Source organism: Aotus nancymaae, unplaced genomic scaffold (assembly GCF_030222135.1).
Source record: "Aotus nancymaae isolate 86718 unplaced genomic scaffold, 86718_ANA_hifiasm-v0.15.2.pri h1tg000014l, whole genome shotgun sequence".
NCBI classification, from domain to species: Eukaryota; Metazoa; Chordata; class Mammalia; order Primates; family Aotidae; genus Aotus; species Aotus nancymaae.
Genome location: NW_026988425.1, coordinates 97,277,498 through 97,299,662, shown reverse-complemented (window position 1 = coordinate 97,299,662; position 22,165 = coordinate 97,277,498). Strand labels below are relative to the sequence as shown.

Sequence of the window (22,165 nt, the reverse complement as noted above, 5' to 3'; positions counted from 1 at the left end):
AAGGGAGAAAGACTTGTAGAAAATTGTTTTATTTTGATGAATATTTTGATTCAGAAACAAATCTTGCAGTTTGTATCATCAGATGTGAAAGTATGAATGCAATATTTAAAGCTGTAGCTGCTATTGGTTGTCAAGTTTGAGTATCTGTAAAGATACATTATTTTAGAAATCTCATTTATTGATTATAACTTTTAGAAAACACTGTTGCTAAAAACAATACCAAGTAATTTTTTAAAACAAATGTATAACTTCCAGTCTTGTTGGGGCAATAAGTATATTGACCAGCTACTGTTTCAAAATTCTATACAACATTGCTTAGAATAAAATCCTCCTAAAGTTGCCTCCATCCTAATTCCATAAATCTGTAAATATGTTAACTGCCTCAGCAAAAGGGCCTTGGTCTAGGGGATTAGGTTAAGCATCCTGAGATATGGTTATTGACCTGGGTTATTCAGATAGGGCTAATTTAATAATGAAAGTTCATATAAGAGGCCAGCAAGAAGGTCAAAGTCAGAAAAGGAGAAGTCAAAATGGATGCAAAGATTGTAGGGCTACAAGGAAGTGACCACTCGCCAAGCAATGCAGGCAGCCTCTGGAAACCAGAAAAGACAGAAAAAATTCAATTTATCTTAGAGTTTCCAAAAGAAACTCAGACTTCTTGGCACATTGATTTGAAAACTTCTGACTTCGGAATGTATAAGATAATAATTTATATTTTTTAAAGCCACCCAGTTTGTGGTAATTTGTTATAGAATCAATAGGAAACTAATAAAAATGCCAAATCATTTTCTAACCCTGTAAATAATCTCCAGTTTCTTGCAGTCAGTAAGAATACTGCTCAAATCTTATTATGCAGTTCTTCCAGAACTTGCTTTTTGACAGAGCAATGAAGTGCACATGACGGCAAGAGTCCAAGTCTTGGAAAGTAGTAAGCTGTGGTTAGCCCTTGTTGTCAGGATTCTCTGAGTCTCTTCTCTGCCTGTTCTTGGTATTTGGTCATTGTAAAACTTGTCTGGTCTAATTATCTTCAAGTTATAAGACTGAGTCTGTTACTTCTAAACAGTCTTTAGTCTTGGTTAAGATAGCACACAAATGGAAGGTCAAAACAATATCTTGGCAAAGTGTTAAAAAGTTCTAACTTTTATTTTTCCAGAGTAGTATTCAAAAAAATATAAATGGTGTTTTGATATTGTACTTAATAACATCTCAGTCTTGTCCTGTAAGTTCTCTCTCCTCTCCTTGGAGTTCCTGAGAAATGGGAATCAATTAATGCTTTATTAAAAATGAGTGTAACATCCATACCCAAATGTCATATTGTAGGATGAACATCAATGATTAAGACCAAAAATTTTAAAAAGGATTCCCAGATTTTTAAGTCCTGTATTCAATGACACTTATAGCTACATTCGCAGCAGCCACCTAAAGAAAGTAAAAGACACAAAGGATTATAATAGATTACATACAGTCTATTTTCTCTGAAAATACAACGTGGCAACAAAACAAAGAATAGGATAAAAAAATAAAGGATAATGTGCCTGGTCTACCTTGAAGAACCAGTTCTGCCTTAATTTAGTAATCTTGCATGTCAGAGAGAAATGTAAATTAATAAATACTATATAAATTTATGCTTGGTAATAATAGTAGCCTAGCCAACTACTCACATGTCCAAATTAATGTTCTTGAACTTTGAATTATCAGATTCACATATTTTCCTTCTTTTGGCAAAAGACAAAACAGGCGAGCAATGACAAACCTTCAGGAAATAAAGACCTGGATAACCTTCTCTCTATGATATATACCAATTGATATGTCAATTGTAAAACAGAGGAAAACGTTATATTGAATCTAATGATCAACTTAGAATTTTACATAATACCTATTGTTTTAGGCCATTCTTGCATTGCTATAAAGAAATGCTAAGACTGGGCAATTTATAAAAAAAGAAGTTCAATTGGCTTGCATTTCTGTGGGCTGTACAGAAAGCATAGGGACATCTGCTTCTTGGGTGGCCTCAGGAAGCTTACATTCATGGCAGAAAGTAAAGGGAAAGCAGGAACCAGAGAGAGCGAAGAAGTGCCACACAATTTTTTTTTTTTTTTTTGCAAATACATTAGATGTTAATATTTAATATCTAATACTATTACTTTTGCATATATTTTCCCTGAACCAAGAACACAATGCTAATTGCATAAAAACATACATATATAAAAAGTAGTTCTCCATTTTCCTGGGAAAATATCCAAGCATAATTTTTAGAATAGTCAAGTTTCTTGTTTTTCTTGTTTTAATTATAATTAAAGTCCTGATCATCTCATTTATTAGATCTGTGACTTACATATTAAGTTAAAGAAATGTTATTAAACAATTGTTACAATTTATAAATGCAAAGTGCTATTATGCAGTAAATAGACTTTTCTGTGAGTGGATGTGTTCCTTCTCTCACCAACTATTAAGCAGTAATATACATTAGTTTAATTTTATTAGTAGATGATACACTGCTGCAAATGCTAATTCTCTTATCCATCCCCGTGTTGATTTTATGTACGCCTGTGAGTCATTTAAAATGCATCAACAATATCTTTAACCATCAACATTAAGATGAGCTAGGCTTGGGCTTTCAATGAAGATTGACCAATGGTTTCGATTAAGTTAGACCATCACCGTCTGAATCAAGTGATCTGACCTATCCCCGGTAGCAAGAACTCTTTGAACCACCTTCTCAAAATGCTGCTGTCACATTCATGGCATCTTTTGCATTTGTTTCAAGGTAAGAATAGTCACTGTTGTTCCTGTACCAGGCTTGGGCTTCTTCTGCAGACACCTGCTGTTCACTATGTCAGTCCTGCTACCCAAAATCACAAAAGGAAAGCTTTTGGGCTCTTTCACATTGGTGCAATATATAAATTCTTCCTTCCAGTTACTCAAGTTCTGGAAACTTTGGAGTTGTAAACACTGAAAGTAAGCAGGTAGCAGTCAGAACCTGTAAAATTGCATCCTCACGCCTCGGGATCACTCCTGACCTGCTGTGTCCCAAACCTACATGGAGCCAAAATATACACCCACTTCCAAATCTTTACTTACAAATTCCACATCTATTGTATGGAAGAGCTGGATATCAAACTTATTAGTTACATATCTGTTTATAAGAGAACTCTTCCCAACTCCACCATATCCAAAGAGAATTGCTTTAAAAAGTGATGATTTTCCTGCTATTGTTAATTTCAAGAGCTTTCAATTCAGAATTCTTGATTGTTCAATTTAATCATCATTATCCCCTAGTGTTGTTGAGAAGATTTACTAAATGACAGGGAGAAAGTATTTCATTACAGTGCCAGGCTCATTATAGGAGTGCAAGAAATTTCTCATGGCCACACAGAGCTCTGGGTTGGCCCATCTGGGTGCAATGAGAACAGAGATAGGGTTGGGACCTGCGCAGCAGGAGGCGGAAGTGGTAGAGCTGCCAGATAGTAGAGGAGCCAGGTGGTCTGGCTCCACCTGCTGCCATCCATTTCCATGGAAGAAGTAACATGGCCATTGGCCTGGGCAGGCTGTCACACACTTTTAAACAACCAGATCTTGCAAGTACTTAGGAACTATGGGGAAGATAGTCCCAAGGGGATGATGCTAAAGCATTCATAAGAAACCCACTCCCATGAGCTAATCACCTCCTACCAGGCCCTACTTCCAACACAGGGGATTACAGTTCAACATGAGATTTGGACAGGGACACATATCCAAACTATATTACCTACTATGGGTATATTAATTATAAAAAAATAAAATTAAACCACATTCTTGGATAAAGAAAATGGAAGATGTTATATTATAAAAATATTTCAACATCTTTTTGAAAAGCAGAAATTGAATATAAAATACATGCTATGCTGTTTTGAGTAAAATAGTTCTGTAGTAATTCAAAATAAGGTAATATGATTCCTCCAGTTTTGTTCTTTTTGCTTAGGATAGCTTCAGCTATTATGGGCCTTTTGTGGTTTCATATGAATTTTAGGACTCTAATAAAAATTCTGTGAAGAATGTCATTGGTGTTTGATAGGAATTGCATTAAATCTGTAGATGACTTTGGGTGGTATGGACATTTTAACAATATTGATCCTTGTAATCCATGAACATGGAATATCTTTCTTATTTTTTGGTGTCCTATTCAATTTCCTTCATCAGTGTTTTATAGTTTTCATTAAAGAAATCTTTCACGTCTTTGGTTAGGTTAATTCTCAGATATTTAATTATATGTGTGGCTATTGTAAATATGATTACTTTTTAAATTTCATTTTCATATTGTTCATTGTTGGCATGTAGAAATGCTACTGATGTTTATATGTTGATTTCGTAACCTAAAACATTACTGAATTTTTTTGGTCAATTGTCAATTCTACTCGTTTTCTTCTGGAGTTTTTAGATTCTTTCAAATATAAGATAATATCATCAGCAACCAAAGATAACTGGACTTCTTTTCCAATTTGGATGTCCTCTATATCTTTCTCTTGTCTGACTGCTTTAGGTAACACTTTCAGTACTATGTTAAATAGCAGTGGTAAAAAATAGACATGCTTTTCATATTCCACATCTTAGAGCAAAGGTTTTCAGTGTTTCCCCATACAGTATAATACTAGCTGTGGGTGAGTCATATATGGCTTTTATTTGTTGAGATGTTCCTTATATACACAGGATTTTTTTAAGGCTTTTATCCTGAAGGGATGTCAAATTTTATCAGATGCTCTTTCGGCATTAAGTAAAATTATTATATAGTTGTTGTCCTTTTCATTCTGTTGATATCATGTATTACGTTGATTGGTTTTCATATGTTGAACCATCATTGCATCCCATGAGTAAATCTCACTTGGTTATGATGAATGATCTTTTAAATGTATTGTTGAATTTTGTTTGCTGGTATTTTGTTGAGGATTTTTATATCAATATTCATCAGAGATATTGCCTTATAATTTTGTTTCTTTGATGTTTCTTTGCCTGGTTTTAGTATCAGGGTAATACTGGCCTCATAGAATGATTTTGGAAGTATTATCTCCTCCTCTATTTTATAGAATAGTTTAAATAGGATTGGTATTAGTTTTTCTTTAAATGTTTAATAAAATTTAGCATCTCAGAATTGGGTCCCAGATTTTTTTTACTGTAGATATTTTATTATGGTTTTAATCTCATTACTTGTCATTGGCAGGCATTGGATTTCTTTGTGGCTCAATCTTGGTAGGTTGTATGTGCCTAGGAATTTGTTCATTTCCTCTAGATTTTCTAATTTATTGACATATAATTGGTCATATTAGACATTAATGGCCCATTGAATTTCTGTGGTATCAGTTGTAATGCCGTTTTTTGATCTCTGATTTTATTTATTTGGATATTTTCCTCTTTTTTCTTAGTGGTCTGGCTAAAGGTTTTCAGTCTTGTTTTAAATTAAAAAATCAACTTATTGTTTCCTTGATTTTCTGTATTGCTTTATTTATTTTAATTTTACTTTTTTCTGCTATGATCTTTATTATTTCTTTTCTTCTACTAACTTTGGTTTGATTTGCTCTGACTTTTCTAGTACTTTAAGATGCATCATTAGGTTATTTGAATTTTTAAATCTTTTTTGATGTAGGTACTTATAGCTTAATCTTCCCTTTTAGTACTTCTTTCTCTGCATCCCATAGGTTTTGGTATGTTGTGTTTCAATGATTATTTGTTTCAAGTAATTTTTAATTATCCTTCTGGATTTCTTCATTAACTCCCTTGTCATTCAAGAGTATATATTGTTTAATATCCATATGTTCATATAGCTTCCAAAATTTTTCTTTTTATTGGTTTCTAGTTTTATTTTATTGTTGCCATAGAAGATGCATGAAATGATTAAAAAAAATTTGGAATGTTTTCAGACTCGTTTTGTTACCTAACATATGGTCTATCCTTAAAAATGATCCATGTGCTGAGGAGAAGAATGTGTATTTGATGTCCTTGAATGAAGTATTCTATAAATATCTGTTAGGTCCATTCGATCTATAGTGCAGACTAAGTCTGACATTTCTTTGTTGATTTTCTTTCTGAAAGATCTGTTCAAAGCTGCAAGTGGGGTGCTAAAGTCTCCAATTATTATTGCAGTGATGTCTATCTCTTTATCTCTAATAATATTTGCTTTATAAATCTGGTTGTTCTAGTAGTGGGTGCATATATATTTCACATTGTCATATCCTCTTGCTGAACTGACACCTTTCTTCTTATAGTTTTTGTCTTGAAATCTACTTTTTCTGATATCAGTATAGCTACTCCTGCTCTTCTTTGGCTCCCATTTGCATAAAATATCTTTTGCCATTCGTTTATTTTTAGTCTTTGACTGTCCTTATAGGTGAAGTGTGTGTCTTGTAAGCAACAGGTCATTGGGTTTTGCTTTTCCATCCATTCAGCTAGTCCATGTATTTTGATTGCAGTTTAGTCTATTTACATTCAATGTTGCCTTTGATGAGTGAGGACTTACTCCTACCATTTTGTCACTTATTTTATATTTTCTTTGTTATCTTTTCTTCCCTCTTTCTTTCCTTCCTGTCTTTCTTTTAGAGAAGATGATTTTAGAAAAGGTTCTTTTTGGTTTGAGGTTGCTGTGAGGCTTGTAAACACTATCTTATAAACCATTATTTTAGGGTGATAACAACTTAACTTAATATTGTTTGCCTAAACAAACCAACAAATAAGCAAAAATAAAACAAGCATAAACAGACAAGCATAAATAAACCAACAATCAATCAAAAAGAAAAACAAGCAACAAATTAACAAAAAGAAAACTAATAAAATCTACCTTAAATTTGTCCATCAGCTTTTTACCTTTTTGTTGTTTTTATTTATAGTTAATTGAATTACGTATGTCTTGAAAATTTATTGTAGTTATTTTTTATTGTTTTGTTGCTGAGTTCATTTGACTTAAAAGAGTTTACACACCACAAGTTACAGTGCTATAGCATTCTGTGTTTTCCTGTGTATTTACTATTATCAATGAGTTTGTACCTTCAGATGATTTGTTACTGCTTTTCAGCATACTTGAAGTACTCCTTTTAGCATTTTCTGCAGGGCAGTCTGGTGTTGGTAAAATCTCTCAGCTTTTGTTGTCTGGGAAAGTCTTTATTTGACCTTTATGTTTAAAGGATACTTTTGCTGGGTGTACTATTTTAGCGTAAACATTTGTTTCCCACAATACTTTATATATGTCTTGCCACTCTCCTCTTAACTGTAATGTTTCTACTGAATAGTCTGCTGTAATACATTGGAACTCCATTGTATATTATTTGTTTCTTTCCTTTTGCTGCTTTTAGGATCCTTGATTTATCTTTGATATTTGAAAGTTTGATTATTTGACTACCTTGAGGTAGTCTTCTTTGGGTTAAATCTCTTGGTGTTCTATAACCTTCTTATACTTGGATATTGATATCTTTCTCTAGATTTAGGAAGTTTTCTTATTGTCCCTACGAATAAATTTTCTACCCCTATCTCTTTCTCTTACTCCTCTTTAAGTTCAATTACTCAGATCTGTCTTTGTGTGACTATTTTCTATATTCTATAGGCATGCTTTATTGTGTTTTATTTCTTTTCTTTTTGTCTCTTCTGTCTGTGTACTTTCTAACAGTCTGTTTTCAAGCTCACTAATTCTTTTGGTTGATCAATTCTTCTATTAAAAGACTCTGATGCATTGTTCTGTATGCCAATTGCAGTTTCCACCTCCAGCATTTCTGCTTGATTCTTTTTAATTCTTTTAATATCTTTGTTATATTTATGAGACAAAATTCTGAATTCTTTCTCTGTGTTATATTGAATTTGAGTTTCCTCAAAACAGCTATTTTGAATTCTGTATGAAAAGCCATATTTCTTTTTCTTCAGGATAGGTGCCTGGTGCCTTATTTAATTCATTTGGTGAGGTTATATTTTCCTGGATGGTGCTGATGATGGTAGATGTTCTTTGATGCCTAGGCATTGAAGAGCCAGGTATTTATTGTAGTCTTTACTGTCTGGGCTTATTTGTAACCATCTTTCTTGGGAAGACTTTTCAGATATTTGAAAGAGTTGGGTGTTATGATATAGGCTATATAAACTTTAGGGGATACCCCAAGCCTGATAATGCTGTGGTTTTGCAGACTCACAGAGATACCACCTTGCTAGTTTAGGCAAGATCCAGGAAAATTTGTTGGATTATCAGGCAAAGACTCTTGTCCTCTTCTCTACTTTCTCTCAAACATACAGAGTTCCTCTGTCTGTTCTGAGCTACCTAAAGCTGGGGGTGAAGTGACACAAACAACCCTGTGGCCACCAGCACTATGACTGCACTGGGCCAGACCTGAAGCCAAAACAGCACTGAGTCTCACCCAAGGCCTGCTGTAATTACTTCCTGGCTACTGCCAGAGGGTCTTGGCCCCGGAGCTCTGCAGTAAGCCTGTGGCAAAGCCAGCTAGGCCTGTGTTCTTCCCTTCAGAGCAATGTGTTGCCGTAGGTCTTGGGTGGGTCCAGAGGTGCCATCTAGGACTCAGGGACTAGAATCAAAAACCTTAGAAGTCTACCTGGTGCTTTATTGTATTATGGCTCAGCTGGCAATCAAACCACAAAACATAGTCCTTTTACTCTTCCCTCCTCTTTCCAAAGGCAGAGGAGCCTCACCTTGTAGCTATTATCACCCCAGGCCAGGAGTACTTCCAGACTACTGCTGATGTCCCCTTAATGCTCAAGGGCTCTTCAGTTAGTTTGTGGCGAATGCTTCATAGCCTGGGCCTTGCCCTTCTAGGTGCTGGACTCCCCTCTGGTCTAGCATAGGTCCAGAAATGACATCTAAGAGCCAAGTCCCGGAATCAGGGACCCCAAGAGCCCACTTAGTGCTCTACCGACCTGTGGCCAAGGTGGTATCTAAGGTGTAAGACAAAGTCCCCTTTACTTTTCCATCCAGTTTTCTCCAGTAAAAAGTGTCTTGCCCTGCTGACACTACAGCTGGGAATGTGCTGGGTGTCACCTGAAGCCAGCAGGTCTCAGAGTCTCATATAAGGCTGTTGACATAGGACTTGAGTTTTACTGCTTATTATTCAGAGGCCATGGGATCTTCAGTTAGAAAATAAATTCTGCCAGAACTGGGCTGTTCCCTTCAAGGTGACAAGCTTCCCTCTGGAGTAGGGTGTGGCTAGAAATGTTTTGAGTTAATGCCTGTAAAATGGGCCTCAAGACTCTGACTGGTGATCTACCCTGCTGTGGTCAAGCTGGTACCAAAGATGTAAGAGAAAGTCTTCCCACTCTTGCCTCTCCTCTCCTCAAGTGGAAGGAAAGGGGTCTCTTTTTGACCCTTAAGCTGTGCAGCCTGGGTTTGGGGGATGGATAATGCCAGGTACCATTAGCCAGCCTGGCTGGTGTCTCATGAGGTCATTTGCTTCCTCAATCTACTGGCTCTGGGCCCACTTCAGCACTAGGATTCTCTTAGGAGTTGCAGTTCTTGTGGCCTAGATTGTCTTTCAAGTTTATTTATGGCCCTACAGCACTTTAGCCCATGGTGGCGGCTTGCAGGAACTCATTAGGACTACTGGGATTGGCAATTCCCTTCTGCCTCAAGATGGTTTCAATGCTTTATACACAGGTGGGCATGAGCTGAATTTGGTCTGGTTTTGTTTTCTGCTACAACAGGGCAGAACTGAGTTCAATGTCTCAATGAGTGGGGGCATCAATGATTCAAGACTGTTTTCTATCCCTTCAGTGTATCTTTCAGTGATATAAAGTGAAAACCAGGTACAATGAGTGGTCACCTGATTTTTGGCTCTTTTTAATGACCTTTTTTGTGTAGATAGTTGTCAAATTGATGTTCTTTTAGGAGGAATGATCAGTGGAGCCTTCTATTCCCCCATCTTTGCTTTCCCCTCACTCAATGCATAAAGATTTAATTACATCTTTCTGATTCTTTGTACAGTTTTTTCACTCAGTTAGTCATTTATATTCTAATTTTTTTAATGAAATACTGATATTGCTAAGCTATAATGTTGGCATTAATTGTATGCATGTAAAATATTATATTAATATAGTATCTTAAAGCCTTATTTCCATACCTTTGCTCACATATTCACTATATTATTAGGTTCTCTGCATGTATCTTATAAATATTATGCAGCATGTTTATAAATCCAACCTGTGACACTGTTCTTTTACAGGCAAGTTGAAATCACATATGTATTGTCCTTTATGATGTATTTGGGCTTTTTTCATGTCATTTTGTTTTCTTTGTGTACCATTTTAATCTGTATTTTTTTTTCTCTTGCTTTCCTATGAATACATCAAGTTTATGATTTTACTTTTTAAATACACTATATTTTAATTTTTATTTGTCTCTTTTAAATTACTATTGTGCATACTTGGGTATGATAAAACATAAGTTACTCTACATACTTATCACTTTCTTAATAATACAAGAACCATTACATATTTTATCTCAGATCTTTTTGGTTTTTTATTAATTTTTATATTATATATTGAATCTACTGTGTCTAATTTGTTTGAATCCACTCTTTCTAATTTGTAAATTCTCAGAAATTAATCAATATTATTTTTCAGCAAATGATTATTGACTTGTGCTACTTCTCCTGTTTTTGGCAAATGACTCTTCTTCATGATAGTTTATTACTTATTCTTAAGTGAGATTTTTATTTTTGAGTTAATTTTTAAGTGACAGTGTTTTAGTTGTTGTTGTTTCTCTCTGTAGAGAGTCCCATATGCTTTTGCTCCAGAAACATTCTTTCACATTTTGCAGCTCTGGCTTACATGATTCTAAGGTAGCAAGCGAGTTTGGACATGCTGTTGGTTATTCTTTAATTTTGGTGTTAGAAACCTACTACCAGGCCGAGTGTGGTGGCTCACGCCTGTAATCCCAGCACTTTGGGAGGCTGAGGTGGGTGGATCACGAGGTCAAGAGATCGAGACCATCCTGGTCAACATGGTGAAACCCCGTCTCTACTAAAAATACAAAAAATTAGCTGGGCATGGTGGCGCGTGCCTGTAATCCCAGCTACTCAGGAGGCTGAGGCAGGAGAATTGCCTGAACCCAGGAGGCGAAGGTTGCGGTGAGCCGAGATCACGCCATTGCACTCCAGCCTGGGTAACGAGCCAAACTCCGTCTCAAAAAAAAAAAAGAAACCTACTACCAAGTAGAAATGCAATTCCCCTCACAACCATGAGTTGTACAGGCTCCAGGTTTCTATGCCTAATGATTAACTATCCTATCATACTTTAAATATGAGTCTAGTAGTTTCAGTTTTCTAGTCTTTGAGTAAAGCACGCCTTTGTTCTGGCTGCATTCTACTAGAGTGATTGCTCTATCTTCCCCTCCAGGTAGCATGTAAAACCTTAGTCTGCAAGTTTTCAGTCATATGGCCATTAAGCAAAAAGGTTTAACATTTATATATAATTCTAGTGTTTTCTTTTCTTATGATTTCTAGTATCAATGGGTTTATTTTTTCTTTAAAATGCTATTTTAGATAGTTTTTATATCACATGTCATGTTAAATAGAATTTTCTTTCTTTCTTTCTTTTTTTATGAGACAAAGTCTTACTCTGTTGCCAGGCTGAACTGCAGTGGCATGATCTCTGCTCACTGCAACCTTAGCCTCCTGGGTTCAAGTGATTCTCCTGCCTCAGCCTCCCAAGTAGCAGGGACTACAGGCATGTGCCACCAAGCCCAGCTAATTTTTGTATTTTTAGTAGAAACAGGGTTTCACCATGTTGGCAAGATGGTCTCCATCTCTTGACCTTGTGATCCACCTGCCTTGGCCTCCCAAAGTGCTGGGATTACAGGCATGAGCCACCGCACCTGGCTGAAATTTTCTTTATTGTATGAAAATTGGCTGCTAGCATCCACAGTTGGGAACAAATAGGTAATAGTTATCCTGTATTTTATAAAAGGACTGGAACAATTACATAGACTAACATTTCTTTCACTGATTGGATGTCTACTAATACACTACACTGACTGGCCTATCCTCTGGGATTTCTATTCTATTGAACCTGGAAAAGAGTATTATTGAAAGGAATAGTATAGATACAAGAAAGGCATTCGGCAGCCAGCAAAATAATTTTTTACAATGTTAAGGATAAGGAAATCTCCCAGTGGTCAGGTGGATGCTGTGAAGAAAGTCTACTTTGAAATAACTTATGATCGACCACTAAGGAGGCAGGCTGCTGAACAAAGATGTAGTGTAGACAGTCGTGGAATTAAAGAGGCCGTGCTGGATTACATTTCTAACATCAGAAAATTGTGAAGAGGGTTTTTAGCCTTCAGGATCCATGAAATATTTACACATGTCATCCATTTGATAAACAGCTTCCGTTCCCTGTTTCACATAAAGGCCAACCTGTCTTAAAGGAGAAAAACAGCAGCAAATGGGGTCTACAACAGTGGACAAATACATATGTAAAAAGTACCTGCCTCCACATCTATTTCTCCTTCTCACATGAATATGCCAGAGTGGAAACACAAGGAAGAGGAAGAAAAGGAGCAGATGGAGGAGTCATCTCAGCAAAAGAACATACTTTACATGTCCTCTCCAAGTCCTTCCTGCTAAAGCCTGGCTGGTGCTGATGGGAAGAAGAAACACTAATGTTAACTGAACATGGAGTAGAATTTTAAACTTGAATAGGCTTCTTATATACTGGAACATGAATATAAAGTAATAGAAGCTATCCACAATTTGGTAAGAAAAAGGGAAATTTAGAAAAGCATGATAGAAGGCAGTGATTGCAGAAAAAAATGAAAATTCATTTTGATGAATTGTACAATAACGCCATTACACACATGTTTTTGTACTGGGAGTGAAGCTTGTCTTTGTCAGCTCAGTCCTCCTTATTGACGGCATGTCATTTATTTTAAAAATGAAATCATCTTCAAAGTGGTGAAAAAGCATTTTGTAGATTTTTTTCTAATCAAAACATTGATTTATGTTAAGGAGAACATTTCTGAAATTTGTAAATTTAAAATATTAAAATTTTAAAGGGGAGTAAATGTATGATAAAACATTCATTACTTGAAATATATGTGTGTGTGTTTATGAGCTATAAGAACCACCTACAGAGACATGGGCTTTTCCTACCAGTTAGACTAGCAGGCTCATATTTAACCATTGAGTTGGTTCCTTATCCACATTTCTTCTAGTGGACCCAGACACTTGGACATTTTGCCTCTCTAATTGTTTCATGCTAATGTTCTGCTGGAGTCTATCCATAAATCCATTTTATTTTCTCAGGTTTTTTCCAAATACATGCATATTGATCAATTTTATTTTTTAAATGAAGAATGTAATAATAGCACTTATGTAAATATAGATGAACAACATCAAGAACAAGAAAATTATAGGAACTGACAAACATATTACAAAAGCAGATTATTAAAATTAAAATCACCTTGTAGTAGATTAAGAGCATGTGATTTGTATCCTAATTTTTCTAGTGTGTTGTGGAAGAATTTGAGTTCAAATCTTACCTTTATGTTTACTTGTTAGGCGACTTTAGACAAATCACCATGCTTTTGAATTAGCCACTGATTTATGATAAAGAGTAAAATGTGCATGTGTGTCTGTGAATGAGAGAGAGAGAAAAGAGAGGCAAGAGAGTGTATATGTGCCTTTACATATACAGATATGCATTTAGATAGTACATCTAGCAAAGTGCAGAGCATGTGGTAAACATACAATAAAAGATGGATTATTTTTCACCAATATCTCTCCTGTCTTTGAGTCAAAAACCGTGAAATTCAAATGAGCAGCATACAAAATTGGGCAGGCTTTTGGGAAACAAAGTGACCTATTATAAATCTACATGTTCTCTAATAGGCAAAATAAATAATAGACAGCAAAAACCTCATTTTCTTAAAATAACTGAGGATGGAATATTTTCCCCACTTTCTTGCAAAAAATAGACCAGCCACTGGCATGTGAAACTCAAAAAAAACTAGTCTTAAACCAAATATGAGAATAGGTTTTCTGAATATTTTTCCATTGATGTTTTCTGTAATGGAACCATAATGGTTATAGCTTGAATGTTATTGGGAGTCTGGACTGAGCTGAGGAACTCTGAAAGACAGGGCACCCCAGGTTATATATCTCAGGAGTTCCATCTAAGGCTAAAGCCTTGGAAGACATCACATTTCTAGGGGACAGAGAAACAGAACCTGAGCTGTTTCAGCTCCTCTCTTCCCTATCTCAGAATGTTACATTCTGGCACATTCTATGGTTATTCTTGAGAACTACAAGCAGAAAAAAGGAGATAACTGGGTCCATCCAAGGCCCCCACTGGGTTCTTGCAAGGCCACTGAGCCATTACAGTTTGGTTACAGCACTCTACATTATGCATCATTTTATTTAATTCACACCCAAGGCCTGAAATTTTTAGTTCAGGGGTTTATGTCTTCAGAAAATTACTGTTGAAAGGTCAACATGTTATTGAAGTGGGAATAAAATGTATCAACAGTATCTTCAAAACAAATATTAAGATAATTGCTACAGGTCAAACTGCAGAAATATGTTCTTAAATTTTCAGTAAAGTGATGAGATTGACATATATTAGTAAGATAAAGAACTTGAGCTAGAAACATTAAAAAATAAAAGTATAAGTTTATAATTTGCCCAGGTTGTACCAGAGCGACTTGTTCTGATCAAATTTTCTTGCTTTCTGAGTCTACCTTATCTCTGCTATCTGAGGCAATGAAGCTTAGAGTTCTGGCTTCTAATTTCTCCATGTTCCATGGTCTCTTTTTCTCTCTGTTTCTCGCTATATTTCTTCCTCTCCCTTTCCCCAACCCCTACAGAGACACACAGTGTGTGTGGATAGCACAGTGTGTCACAGAACTACTAAAAATGGGAAACTTTGATATTTCAAGCCTGAATGGGGTTAGGGGAGGGAAATACCTTTTTGCACCCAGGGAGAGAAAGCCGAGTCAGGGTCACCCTAAGATAAAAGCTGCCAGTTTGTAGTAACTTCACAGAATGAGCCAAAGAAATAATTATTTTGATCTTTTCTTTCAATCTATTTCTCGTTTCTTGCCTATGCTCCCTGTTAGCTAGTCCCCATTCCCCAGAAGCCATAGCACAACAGACCCCAAGGGCTGCTCATATAATCACAAAGCACCCAGAGTATCTTAGAGATAGATTTAGAGAGGTGAATGAGAGAGAACCAGTAGAGTAAAACATTTTCAAATAAATAAATGTTTGAAACAGTTACTTCACAGTATTTAGACAATTTATGAAACAAATTTATACTAAAATTATAGTAGATTTATACTTTATCCCAAACTAGAGTACTTGTTCATAGGTGTATTAGTTCATTTTCACTTTGCTGATGAAGACATGACCAAGACTGGGTAATCTGTACAAGAAAAAGGATTTAATTGACTTACAGTTCTGCATGGCTAGGGAAGCCTTACAATCATGGTGGAAGGCAAGGAGGAGCAAGTCACATCTTACATGGATGGCAGCAGGCAAAAAGAGAGAGCTTGTTCAAAGAAACTCTCCCTTATTAAACCATCAGATCTCATAAGACTCACTATCACAAGAAGAGCATGGGAAAGACCTGGCCCCATGATTCAATTACCTCTTACTGGTTGTCTCCCACAACATGTGGGAATTCAAGATGAGATCTGGGTGGGGACACAGTCAAACCATATCAATACAACAAATTATATATATATACACACACACACACACACACATATAATATATATACTTATATATATAAATTATATGTGTATCTAAATATACACATATATATATACATGTACATTTATACATATACAGATATATATACACACACATATATTAGGTATAACTGGGCAAAAATACTCAGGATTTATATTCAGTGATGAACTGATGGATTTTACACAGTACAGGAAAACAATTCCATACAAAACAACAGCCTTTTCATTGTTTTTAAGATACTGATTGTAGTCACCTAATCTTGAGAGTAGGTAACATTCAGGTAACATTCTTAAAAGGCAGGTAATTCTCTTGAGGTAGGTAATCAGGTAACTTTCTCAAAAGAGATCTATTCCAAAGAAGTCAGGTGATCAAAAGAGTAGAAAATCTAAATTAACCCCTCATTCATACTATGGAAAACATTTTAGTAGAATAGTAAATAAAAATTACTGTAGTATTTGAAATAAATGTTTAATCTGAAGTACAAAATATGATTCTGTCCCTCATTGGGTCCTATGCTCTAAATAAATTAGTCATTAACCAAATGTTAAAAGAAAACCACAACCAAAGTAACAACTTGATTTAAACTGCATTATTTCTCTGACATTATACGTGATTATATTCAAGATGTATTATCCACTTAAATTTAGACTGTATTTCCATATCACCAAAAGAAGCAAATTTCTGGATTGTGGTTATTGAACTATGGCTGTGTTATTAACATTAATGACTGGTAAAATTATGCTACCTTAACTCTTTTTACAATTTTTAAAACACTTCTTTAAATATAAAATTATATAAAATAGAAAGCTTAAAAACAGCTCATCAAAACCATGTGTCTTAATACTGAATTACCTTTAATGATATATGATTAAACACTATTTGCAAAACTACAAGTCTTCTGAATGAAATCCCTGCATTTGGGAAAAGGAGAAGCAGAAAAGCAGCAGTTGGATGTCCATTAACAAAAATTTTCTGTAGGCATATTTACTCTAAGAGTCTAAAGAAAAATAAGAACAAGTCTTGAACTTGTGACTTATAAATTTTAAAATCATTGCTGTATATTTGGTATGAGGTTCTGGGGTTTTATTTTTCAGTCTTTTGAGAAGAGAAATATGTTTGTGTCAGATTTTGATATGAAATTTTTCTTGCATGAGACAAAAGAAAAGAATTACATTGGAAATCCTATTTTAGGAAACGATTTTAGTAATAATTGCCCGTGAAATATAATAAAGCAAAAACATCAACTTGGTTGTCAGTGACCTAAATGACTGCCATCAACAGAGTCATTTTTTGACAGCAGAATGAAAATACAAATTGCGTATTTACACCCACTATATTTACATTTTTAGAATAAAACATCATTCACTTTCTCCCTTTTCATAGCCCAGAAAAATGAGTCACTTAGAGAACTATAGGAAAAGAGCATTTAAAAATATTCTGCTATTTGTTTTTTTTTTTAACTGAGGCAAGTAGTTTAACAAATAAGAGACTCTGTGTCATCCTTTTGCAATTAAAATAATGAGATTTAATTTAATTACAAAACTGTCAAATGACTCAGAAAAGAAATAGGTGTGTGATTTACCTACCGAAAAGTACAGTACCAGCTGATATGGTTTGGCTGTGTCCCCATCTAATATCTCATCTTGAATTGTAATCCCCATGCTCCCCATGTGTCAAGGGTGGGACCAGGTGGAGGTAATTGGATCATGGTGGTGGTTCCTCCATTCTCTTCTCCTGATAGTGAGTTCTCACAAGATCTGATGGTTTTATAAACATCTGGTGTTTCCCCTGCTTGCACTTCTCCTTGCCACCTTGTGAAGAATGTGCTTGTTTCCCTTCACCTTCTGCCATGATTGTAAGTTTCCTGAGGCCTCCCCAACCATGCTGAACTGTGAGCTAATTAAACCTTTATAAATTATCCACTCTCAGGCAGTTCTTTATAGCAGTATGAAAACAAACTCATATACCAGCATTAATTTTACTGCTTAAACATCTGTAATGATTTATAAGAGTAATGATAAACTTTAAGTAACAGAGCGCTGAGTAGAAAAAAAAAATGTATTGTTACTGGCACTTGACAAGTTTCAGGATTAGCATGAAGAAGTGTAACCAAGAAACTTACGAGATTTTCACCTAAAAAATCAGGGTAAAATGGACCTGAAACTAACTCCTTGCCCTGAAGAACTCCAAAGCATTCTCTTTAATGTTTGCAAATTCCCAAGGGCATGTATTCAAGCCACCATCAGTTCCTGGTATCTGTGTTCTCACAAACCAACAATTGTTTGCCTGCCTTAGTACAGAAGCCAAATTCACATCTTTTATTGAGCATGCACACATACACACACACACACACACACACACACACACACACACACACGCAATTCAATCACACAAACTATTCAGGTATAAAATAAAATGAATTTTATGGGTCACAGGGATGATTCATTTTGAACACAGCTGGTATCTTCCTCTCTTTTTCCACTTTCATATCTCCTTATTATTCCCTTGGTTTCTTTTTCTAAAAGACCACCATTTTGTTGGTTATGATCTGACTTTTTGAAACTTAGGGCTTCCATATTCAGTATACAGTCAAGCATCAATTAATGGCAGGAATACACTGTCTAAGGAATGCATTGTTAGCTGATTTTGACATTGTGTCAACAATATAGAATGTAGTTACAACATTCTAGGTGATATAGCCTACTACACACCTAGGCCATATGGTGTAGCCTATTGCTCTTAGGTTACAAACTTGCACAACATGTTACTATAGTGAATACTTTAGGCAGTTGTAACACAATTGTAAGTACTGGTGTATCCAAACATAGAAAGGGTGTAGTGAAAATGCAATATTATAAATTTATAAGACCACCATCTTACATGCAATCCATCATTGACCAAAAACTCACTATGAGTCACATGAGATATATTGTGTATATAATTTATATATACAGTTTATTTCTTCTTAGATGAATTATACTGCCACCAGTTGAGTGAAAATATATCCTTCACTATTATCTATGTTCCAGTAGTGTTTTGGTCACTTGATGAGCATTTAGACTAATGGGAGAAGGCTGGATACTATCCTTTTTAAAATGTATTTATTTGTTACTCTTCATATTTCATTTTAGTTAGTTTCTATTGTCATTTTAGTTAGTTTCTATTGCTATACCTTTATATTCATTTTTAAAAATTGCAATTTATTTCCAATAACAGGGAGTACATGTGCAGGTCTGCTACCTGGACATATTATACCTAGGTTATGAGCATGGTACCCAATAGGTAGTTTTTCAACTCATGGCCCCCCTCTCCATCCTCCCTTTAATAGTTCACAATGTTTATTATTCTCATGTTTATGTCCATGTGTGCTCAATGTTTTAGCTCCTACTTACAAGTGAGAACATGTCATATTTGGTTTTTTCTCCTGTTTTAATTTTCTTAGGATTCTGGCCTCCAGCTCCACCCATGTTTTTATAAAGGACATGACTTCATTTTTTTTTATGGCTACGTAGTATTCCACGTTATATGTGTACCACATTTTCTTTATCCAACCATCATTGATGGGCACCTAGGTTCATTCTATGTCTCTTCTATTTTGAATAGTATGGCAGTGATGAAAATATGATATAAATTATTACTGGCTATAGAAGAATTTATTTTCTAATCTCATCTTAGGTATCAATTGTTTGATTATCATAAAATAATGGATAGAAATATCAATAAAAAACTTTTCTTGGTGAGGGGAAATGCTTTTCAGAGTCTTATTTGACTTTAAAGTGCCAATTACATTATTTAAATTTCACGTCTTAAACACACCATAGTATTTTATATCCATATGTTTTGTCTCTTTATTCAGCATTGTACATTGTAACTTTCCATTGTGAATTCAGTTGTTTTTCAAATCAAAAGTTATTCTAGGTACTTCAAAGAGGAAGAATTTTTTATGTAGAAAAATAAAGTTTTAAAACATATTGGCAGGATGTGAGAAAGTAACTAACCTGGAACATACCACTGACTGTTCAAGAAATTAGGCAGTGCCAGAATCACAGGAACCGATGTTTATATTGTCAGCTGTCTGCAACATCAAGTGGTTGATCTGTCAGAGAACAGCCAGAATCTTCTTGGCAAATCTCAGGCTAATCACCTGCTAAAATCCAGGCTTTTGGCTGCTACTGCTGAAAAAGCAATTACTGCTGAATCTCTCTGACTGACCAAATCTCATGTATATAGCTCTCATTGGTGAAATCTAACCTGGAAGTGAAGAATCTTAATATGCTGTGAAACATTCTGGGAAATATGTTTTCTGGCTTTTAGTTCCTGCAATGTAAAAAGAGTATAGAAAGATAACAATGCCATAGTTAATAATATGATTAGCAAACTAAGTTATGTCAATTTTATGCAATTGAAAATGACTATTAGGTCCCCATCAAGCAGTGCTTGATGGTAAATATTATAGAAAAGAAAATATAGAAGGAGCAGAGAGCATTCTTACATACCTTGATGGGTTTCAATGGAGTCTTGAAAAGTAGTTATTGAACAATGGAGCTAAATATATATATATATATATTTTTAGCAGCAATGAAACATATGACTCAATACAAAAAGGTAAAAAAAAAGAGGGGATCAGATTAGAAATACGATTGCTTTTGAGATAGATCATTTATTGTTTAATGAACATCATTTCTCTCATTGTATAATATTAAATTTCTATAATATTAAAACTGCATGATGAATGTGTGATGCATAGATAATTCTCCTATAAGATAGACATTTTTTAACAATGAAGTTTCTTATAGTAATGCTAATTTACTAATCTTTTTTGTGATCCTTAATCTTCTTGCCAGGAATACAGCAAAATGTTTTTATATGCTTTTTCTTGAATACTGACTACATCTCATTGTGGTCCAAAAAATAAATTATCAAATATATTAAGAATGCATATGAGCCAAAATCTTATTTAACTTCTAAATATATTTTTATTTAATGCATATTCAACAAAGATCATTTCCCTGACTAACAGATAACAAAATACATTTCTTAAATACCACATTGTTCCACTCTTTGTTTTAGGTAAATACTGTATTGTAATAACAATAATAGCAATAATAGTTAATTCTTATTGATTATTTATTAAAGACCAGGTAGTCTGCTAAGTATTTTATACATATTATCTAATTTAATCTCCACAACAGTGCTATTAAAATTGGTATTTTATTTATCCTAATTTTATAATTTATGAAATTTTACACAACTACAATTTGCTTGTAGCTGAGTTTCAAACACAGGCAATCTGGATCTAGAACTCACACTTCTATTTACTAATCTTTCCTGATGAGCATTAAGATGGGAACAGTAGACACTGAGGACTCCTAGGTAGAGGATGGGGAGAGGGAAGGTTTTGTGGGTGGAAAAACTACTTATTGGATACTATCTAACTACCTGGGTCCAATTTACACATGTAACAATCCTACATGTGTACTCCCTACATCTAAAATAAAAGCTGAAATTTAAAAAAACAAAACTGCTCTCTCCAAATTACATCTTAATGATTTTATAGCATATGCTTATAGAATCATAAAAGGTCATTAATTAAATCCTCCAGAGAAGCATATAACTTGGTGACATCTCTTCTTTGATGAGTTCCAAAGCAATGAAAGGACTCTTTGAGCTACAACCATTCATGGAAATTGTCACATAGAACTTGTCTAAGTCAGCTCCCAATGCATTAACACATATAAAGATGCTGTAAATGAGCAAATTTCATAAGCCATCCAAAGAAGCAAATTGTATGAATTCTGCAGAGATATCAAGCTCTCCATGAGATCAAAAGGAAAGAGGGGGAAATTCTTGGAATCCTGGATGACTGTGTGGCATGTTAGTGCCATTCTGACAGAGTCCCCTGTGAATATGCCCTTTCCCTAATGCATAAATCTATTTAAAATAAATCCTACCTATAATGTAATCATTAAAAGGTATACAATAGGTATTGAAGAAAAAATCAGTATTTGAATTGATGAACAAATAAAGTGCAACAAAGGAAAAGAAACCATGTATTTATTTCAAAAGAGAAAAATAGTAAGGAAGTCATTGCACTTTAGAGCTAAGTACTTTCCTTCCTTCCTTCCTTCCTTCCTTCCTTCCTTCCTTCCTTCCTTCCTTCCTTCCTTCTTTCTTTCTTTCTTTCTTTCTTTTTTTTGAGACAGAGTCTCCTTCTGTCACCAGGCTGGAGTGCACTGGTGCAATCTCGGCTCACTGCAACCTCTTCCTCCTGGGTTCAAGTGATTCTCCTGCCTTAGCCTCCCAAATAGCTGGGACTACAGGTGTGAGACAAAACACCCAGCTAATCTTTGCGTTTTTAGTGGAGATGCGGTTTCACCACGTTGGCCAGGATGTTCTCCATCTCTTGACCTCATGATCCGCCCACCTTAGCCTCCCAAAGTGCTGGGATTACAGGCGTGAGCCACTGT

At 35.0% G+C, this 22,165-nt stretch overlaps 1 pseudogene; it reads right to left on the bottom strand.

Moving 5' to 3' along the window:
- Positions 1–2,649: 2,649 nt before the first annotated feature.
- Positions 2,650–17,359, bottom strand: LOC105722420 (ras-related protein Rab-9A-like; annotated as a pseudogene).
- Between the last annotated feature and the right edge of the window lie 4,806 nt (positions 17,360–22,165).